Source organism: Peromyscus maniculatus, chromosome 1, assembly GCF_049852395.1.
Source record: "Peromyscus maniculatus bairdii isolate BWxNUB_F1_BW_parent chromosome 1, HU_Pman_BW_mat_3.1, whole genome shotgun sequence".
Lineage (NCBI taxonomy): Eukaryota > Metazoa > Chordata > Mammalia > Rodentia > Cricetidae > Peromyscus > Peromyscus maniculatus.
Genome location: NC_134852.1, coordinates 96,218,662 through 96,226,428, shown reverse-complemented (window position 1 = coordinate 96,226,428; position 7,767 = coordinate 96,218,662).

The following is a 7,767-nucleotide window of genomic DNA, read 5'->3' as shown; positions in this document are numbered from 1 at the left end:
TCCCCAGCCAAAAAGACTGAGCTCCTGTGTCCTCCCACTTTACATTCCTTTCCTGCACCCAGCCATATCTCCTTCTGTCTCAACCTCCCTATTGCTGGGATTAAAGGCATATGTGCCACTAAGTGCTAGGAGTGAAGGCATGAGATCCCAAGTGCTGGGATTAAAGGTGTGTGCCACCACTGCCTGGCCTCTATGGCTAACCAGTGGCTGGCATTGTCCTCTGATCATCAGGCAAGTTTTATTTGTTAGAGCATACACAGAATATTACTACATATATTAATCTATGTTCTGCCATGTGGCATTTATCTTTCCTCAGTGCAACATATACTACTAGCTCCAAGCCTGCTAGTGAATCCCTGCATCTCTTCTCCCCAGAGTTCTCTCTTTCACCAGAAATCCCACCTCTTCTCTTCTACCAAGCCATTATGCATTCAGCTCTTTATTAAACCAATCACATCTTTACATGGTGTAAACAAATATTCCACAACATTTCTCCCTTTTGTCTAAGTAGAAAAGAGAGGGTTTAACTCTAGCACTGTAAAACAATATATAATAAGAACAATTATTGAGGTAAGAATTACATTACAATGTCAAGTCCATTCATATTTGGCCATTTTTTAGAAAATACTCTATTATCTCTCTTATTTTGATGAATCCAAAGTTTTGTACCTAAATGATTTTTGTCATAAATTGTGTTACCAACCCAAAAATATCTTTTTAGACCTTAAAACATTTTTTAGATAAACAACTTAAGCTTTTATGTCTTTCAACCTTTACAAACTTTACATTTCTTTTGTAGTTTTTAAATTTGGTAACAAAAACAGTTTAACTTTTGAGTCTTCAACCCTATCAGAGACCAAAGAAGGATAAAATATTACCTTAATAAACAGGAAATGCAGAGCAAGAAACTCCCAAAATTATAGAAATTACAAAAAGAGATCTGGCTACCTAGACAATCATACAAGTTTCCTCTGCAACATTGGGGCAGCCATCTTCAGCTTATAGACTTATAATATCTGACAAAAATTATTGTGAAGCAGGAAATTTTGAAGGACTGTCCTACCTTGACTTGGCAAAGTTTGGCAGTTGCCTTCTTTTGTGTTCTACTTGTCCAATTTGGACAGCATACTGTCAGCAGTCAAAGCAAAGGCAGGTTCTTGGCCAAATGACTAACATTGAAAGAAATCTCCATATGGAGGTTCTTCAATGTCTACCATCCATTTTTAAGTAAATTGGTGCTGCCAGGAGCACACATTTCTCACTGTCATGAAAAATCCTTATGCTATTAAAACATCTTAAATGCCATATTCTGTAGATCTCTAAAGTGCTGAAGACCATCTGACTATCTAAAATAAATCTCTGTTTGACCTTGAAACATGACTACAAGTTTGATTGTTATTGATGACTAACTACTAACATACATTTCTTAATTATCCTAAACAGTTTGTAATAATAACCTGTAGAAGTAACCGTCTTATTCAATAAGAAACAGAACCAATGCAAAGAAGAAAGCCCAACAGGTCAGAGCTAAGAGCCTTACCCTTCACTCTGCAGCTATCCTCTTCAGCCAAGAGAACTACTTTCTGTGTGTTTGTCTTTATAAAGACTTTTTGTTCTGCCTTCTCATTGGTTGTAAACCAAACCACATGACCACCTTGTCACTGCCTGTCTGTACAGACCTCTAGGTCTTCTATGGTTGGTATTGAGATTAAAGGCATGTGTCTCCATGCTGACTGTATCCTTGAACACACAGAGATCTGCCTAGCTCTGCCTCCCAAAAGCTGGGATTAAAGGCATACAACACCACCACCCAGCTTCTGCAATGGCTTGCTATTAGCTCTGACCCCCAGGCAACTTTATTTATTAACATACAAATAAAATCACATTTCAGTACAATAAAATATCACCATAATAGTATATAGTCCTTACTCTTCATCCAGTAACTAATGGAAGCAGGTACAGAGATACATAACTAAGCATTGGGCCAAACTCCTGGAGTCCTGTTGAAGAAAGGGAGGAGGGATTGTGTGTGCAAGGAGGATCAAGATCATAATGGGGAAATCTACAGAGACAGCAGACCTGAGCTAGTGGGAGTTCACAGACTCTGGCCTCACTGACAGCTGGGGAGCTTGAGTAGGACTGAAGTAGGCCCTCTGAAAGTGGATGACAGTTGAGTGGCTTGTGTGGTTTGTTGGTCCCCTAACAGTAGGACCATGATTTGTCACTAGTGCATGAAATAGCTCTTTGGAGCCCATTCTCTATGGAGGGATACCTTGCTCAGCCTTGATGTAGGGTGGAGGGGCTTGGTCCTGCCTCAACTTGATCAGCCAGACTTTGTTGACTCCCCATGGGAGGCCTTACCCTCTCTGAGGAGTAAATGGGGGTGAAGTGAAGAGGAGATGGGGAAACAGGAGGTTTGAGCTGGAACAAGAACAGAGTGAGAGAGCAAGGAAAGAGATACCATGATAAATGAAGACCCCATAGGAACAGGGAGAAGCATGGTGCTAGGGAGGTTCCCAGGAATGTACAAGGATGACTCCACCCTAGACTACTGGCAATTGTTGAGAGGGTGCCTGAGCTGACCTACTTTGGTGATCAGAGGGCTGAATAGCCTAACTGTCATCATAGAACCCTTATCCAGTGACTGATGGAACCAGATGCAGAGATCCACAGCCGCCTCCCAGGCAAAGCTCCAGGAGTCCAATCGATGAGAGAGAGGAGGGATTCCATGAGCAAGGGATATCAAGACCATGACTTGAAAAAATACAGAGACAACTAGCCAAAGTAGTGGAAACACATGAACCGTGGACCAATAGCTGAGGAGCCCCCATGGTACTGGACTAGGCACTCTGAATAAGCAAGACAGTTATTGAGCTTGAACTGTATAGGGAGCCCCCAAGCAGTGGGATTGGGCCCTGTCCCTAGAGCATGAAACAGTTTTTGGAGCCTAGTGCCTATGGTGAGACACTTTGCACAGCCTTGGTGCAAGAAGGAGCAGCTTGGACCTGCCTCAACTGAATGTTGAGGCTCTGCTGACTCCCCATTGGAGACCTTGCCTCGGAAGAGGTGGGAATGGGGAGGTAGGTTGGAGGTGAAGCCTGGAGGGGAGGAGGGAGGACAGGGGAATCTGTGGTTAATATGTAGAATGAATATAAAATCTCTTAATTAAAAAAAGAAAAAAGAAAAGAAAATACTGTTAGTATTGTAAAGTGGTTTGGCCACTATAGGAACTACTATGAAGATTCCATAAGAAACTTAAATAGAACTACCATGCGATCCAGTTATATGCTTCCATATTAAATAACTGAAGAAATATAAGTCAGCTCATATCAAATACACATGCATAGCTATTGCTATACTATTCACAATAAGCAAGTAGAGGTACCACTTTACATATCCAATAACTGAATAATAGATAAAAAAGGGTACTAGAGATACCTTATAAGATTTATTTAATGTAAAGATTAATCAAACTATTAGATTATCAAGAAAATAGACAGAACTACATATCATTACATCAAGTGAACTAAACCAAACCCAAAATGAGAAATATAATGCTTTCTCTCAAATGCAAAATCTATATTTAAATATATATACATATATGCTAAGGGGCGCGATGATAAGAGGAAAATGAGAATCGAAGGTAATGCAAGGTATGGTAGAGGGGCTGCTGATGAGAGAATAATAGAATATCTGAGTCATGGAAGATGCAGGATAAACTTTGGGAGGGAAGAAAAGGACCTGCAAGAAGAGAATGGCAAGGTGAGATTGGAGTTTGCATCATATAAAAACTAAATATATTGATATGTTGCTATGAAAATGTTCCAGTGATCATTTCTTTATATTGGGACTAGAAGTTGTTATTTTTAAAGAAAGAATCCCATAAATACCTGAATCAACATGTCAGCTCATCTGACTATCTTCCTAATCAGAATTTCTGTGGTTGAGCAAAGGAACTTTCTTGGTGGCTTCAGTAATTCACTTTAATTTGGAGTTTGAATGGGAGGTAAAAATAAAAGATGTCTGTGATAAATATGTGATATTTCTACATATCCAGCCTTGCTGTAGTTTGGGTGTGAGGGCCATTCAAACACTTACACACTAAATTATTTTATCTTCATGTTAGTGCTGTCTGTATGTGGTATACTTAGTAGGTTTAAGATATTGGTAGTGTATACCCTGTAATGGGATTATAGGATCCCAATTTTCCCTATTATTTTCTTTTTCGGAATCCCAGCAATGAATGAAGCAATGAAGACCATAATTGATGTGTGGTGGTGTTGTGAGACCATAGCAATAAATCAAACAACATTCTGATTGAGGGAAATCTCCAAACTCTGAATCTAAGTAACCGATTTTCATTTGGAAGCTCATTACCTTGACACATTTGTTGCAATAGAATAAAACTGACAATCATAGGTGTGGTGGTATTGTGTTCCCCAAAATATTGTGTACCTTAATAAACTTACCTGGGGTCAGAGAACAGACAAGCCACTAGTTAGGCAGTGATAGCACACTCCTTTAATCCTAGCATTCCAGAGATAGAAGTCCCTCTGGATCTCTGTGAGTTCAAGGCCACATTGGAAATAGCCAGGCATGGTGACACACACCTTTAATCCCAGAAAGCCAGCCTTTAATCCCAGGGAGTGGTGGTAGAAAGGAGAAAGATATATAAGGCGTGAGGACCAGAAATTAGAAGATTTTGGCTGGTTGAGCATTCAGGCTTTTGAGCAGTAATTCAGCTGAGACCCATTCCGGATGAGGACTCAGAGGCCTCCAGTCTGAGGAGACAAGACCAGCTGAGGATCTGGCGAGATGAGATAGCTGTGGCTTGTTCTGTCTCTCTGATCTACCAGCAATGACCCCAATAACTGGCCTCGGGTTTGATTTTGTTAATAAGAACTTTTAAGATTCCTGCTACACATAGGTATAATATTTGACTTCTCTATTAGTTGTGTATGTCTATTTGGATTTGAACTTGCATTTAATAAATTATACAATGAGTTAATTATTAATCATTTCTGCATTAAATGTTGTGGGCAAATAACACTGAAAGAATTCTACACATTATTATATTTCACTTACATTTATTTCTCTTTCTTATTTTGGAGTAATTATTGCCATGATTTAATTTTGCAATTACTTTGGCCTTCATCAATAAATTTTGGATGGGGATTTTATGTATGAATATTCAGAAAATAATTTAATGATTAGTTACATACAGCATTTTCTGAGTAAATACATTAAATATGTCCTATAATCATGTCACTGATTGTTGTGTCCAACCTTAACGTTTTGTGTTTTCTACAAACTCACAGAATTCAATTTCTAATAAAGGATGTAAATATATTATAAATGATACAGAATCTTTGTAGCTGTTGTAATTGATTTATTTACCCTATATGTTAACTGTCTTAGTCACTGTTCCATTGATGTGGAGAGGTATAATCAAAGCAGTTCTGATAAAAGAAAGCATTTAATTAGGGGCTTGCTTACACTTAGCAGTTTAATCCATTATCATCTTGATGGGGAGCATGGCTGCAGGTATTTTAGGCATGGTGCTGGAGAAGTATTTGAGAGTTACATATTGATCTGTAGGCCCAAAGACATTAGACTTGGCATGGACTTTTGAAACCTCAAATCTCAAACCTGGTGACAGACTTTCTGCAACAAGATCACACCACCTAATCCTTCTATTCCTTCAAAATAGTGCCACTCCCTGGTGACTGAGGATTCAAAAATATCAACCTACAGGGATCATTTTTATTCAAACTAGCACATTCTACACCCTGGCCCCCATAGACTTTTAGCCATATCATAATGTAAAAATGCAATCAGTTCAACCTCAAAAGTACCTATATTCTATCACAGTGACAACATAAGTTCAAAGTTCAAAGTTTCTTCTGAAACTCAAGACAGTCTCTAAATTCAACCCCATGTAAAATAAAAATAAAAATAGATCACATACTTTCAATATACAATGGCATGGTATATACATTATCATTCTGAAAGGAGGAAAGGGACCATAGTGAGGAACTCCTGGACCAAAGAAACCCCCAAAAAAAAAACAGCTGGGAGAACTCCAATTCTGCATCTCCTTGTGTGATGTCAAAGCACTCTTCAGTTTTCCAACTCCTTTCAATTTTGTTGACTGAAACATACTTCTCTCTGCATCTGGTTCCATGTGATCTGCAGCTTTCCTTAGCAGGTATCCAATAACTCTGGCATTTCCAATATCTTGGAGTCTCCAACACAGTCCAGGCTTTGCCTTTACTTTCATGCAATGATATCCCTGGGCCTTCATGCAGGGATACCCCTTACACACACTTGGCCTCAGGAGATTTCCTCAACTGCATAGCAAGATTCCACAACCATTTTCTTGTATTCTTAATTCTAAAGCAAGAACTATGTGGCCAAATCTGCCAAGTTCTACTGTTTGCTGGGACTAGAACTAGGCTCCCTACTTCAACTACATTTGCATCAGCGTTCTTTTGTTGATGGTTCCATTCCCTGCATAACTTTCCTTTATTTTCACAAGTTGGAAGTTTAGATGAGTTGGGTCTTGACCTAAGGTTACCACTCCCTTTATTCCAATTAATATCAAGCTTTTTTAAAAAAACATTTTATCTCTTTGAGAACTGAACTTAGACACTTACTGGTGCTACTTTATTCCTCAAACTGTACATTTTGTATTTCTTTTTGTCCAGCTTGCTCCTTTCTATTATAGATATGCATAAATAATTACTAACAGCCACACAAAAAATACTAGGAAGTCTTGAAGTCTCCTCTGCCAAAACCATTAACCCAAAACTTTGAGTTAGCCTCAGGCAAAATTTTAGGACAAGGGCAAAAAGCATCTCATTCTCTGACAAATTATCACAAGAAGGACCTCTAGGACACTTACTGATATTCTTCCCCTCTGAAAATGAGGGGGGAACTAAAAAAAAGAGGCCATGAACTTGAAAGAGAGCAAGGAGAGGTATGAAGGAGGGTCTGGAAGAAGAAAAGGAGAAGGAAAGAAGGAAATGATATGATTATATTATAATTTCAAAAATTAAAGAAATGGCTTTTATTAAAGTTAATAAAAGCATATTGTCAAATCTTTAATAATAATAACAACAACCACTGAGTTATAAGTATACAGCAGTATACATTTGATTTTTATTTATGATCTTGCAAAAGTTCCTTCACCACTGGTCACAGGCCATTCTGTGATGGCCAAAGTTACATTTTAAGTTTTAATTAATATGCCTAAGAGATCCATGAAACAAAAATGCCTCTGTTCTAAAAGCCACTTGTCTAATGACAAATAGTTCCTGAAATTCTGGAGGCTATTGTTAATGAGAGTTAACAAGTCACATGTTTTCATTCCCCTAAACAAGTTTGTTTGACCCAACTACACCAGATGTGCTTGATCACATGTGGATTGAGATTCATAGGCAGTAAGTACATCAGGATGCATGCTTGTTCCTGATTGGATATTGGCAAAGATACATCAGGATGTATATCTGCCCATGATTGGATCTAATGGGAAATATGAATTGTGGGTTTGGCCTTCCTAAGTCCCTGCAAACTGTGACTAGGGGCCATTTTCTGGAAACCCAAAGATGGACCTGGACAAAGAGTCCATCCACCTGGCCAATATTTAAATAAAGCTTGTTTCAAATTTGATTTTAAAATACAGTGTTGGTCTCATTCTTTACCAATGGAATTAACAATTTCTAGAGCCCCGCCCCCTGAGATTCAGACAACCCAACCAAATTCTGA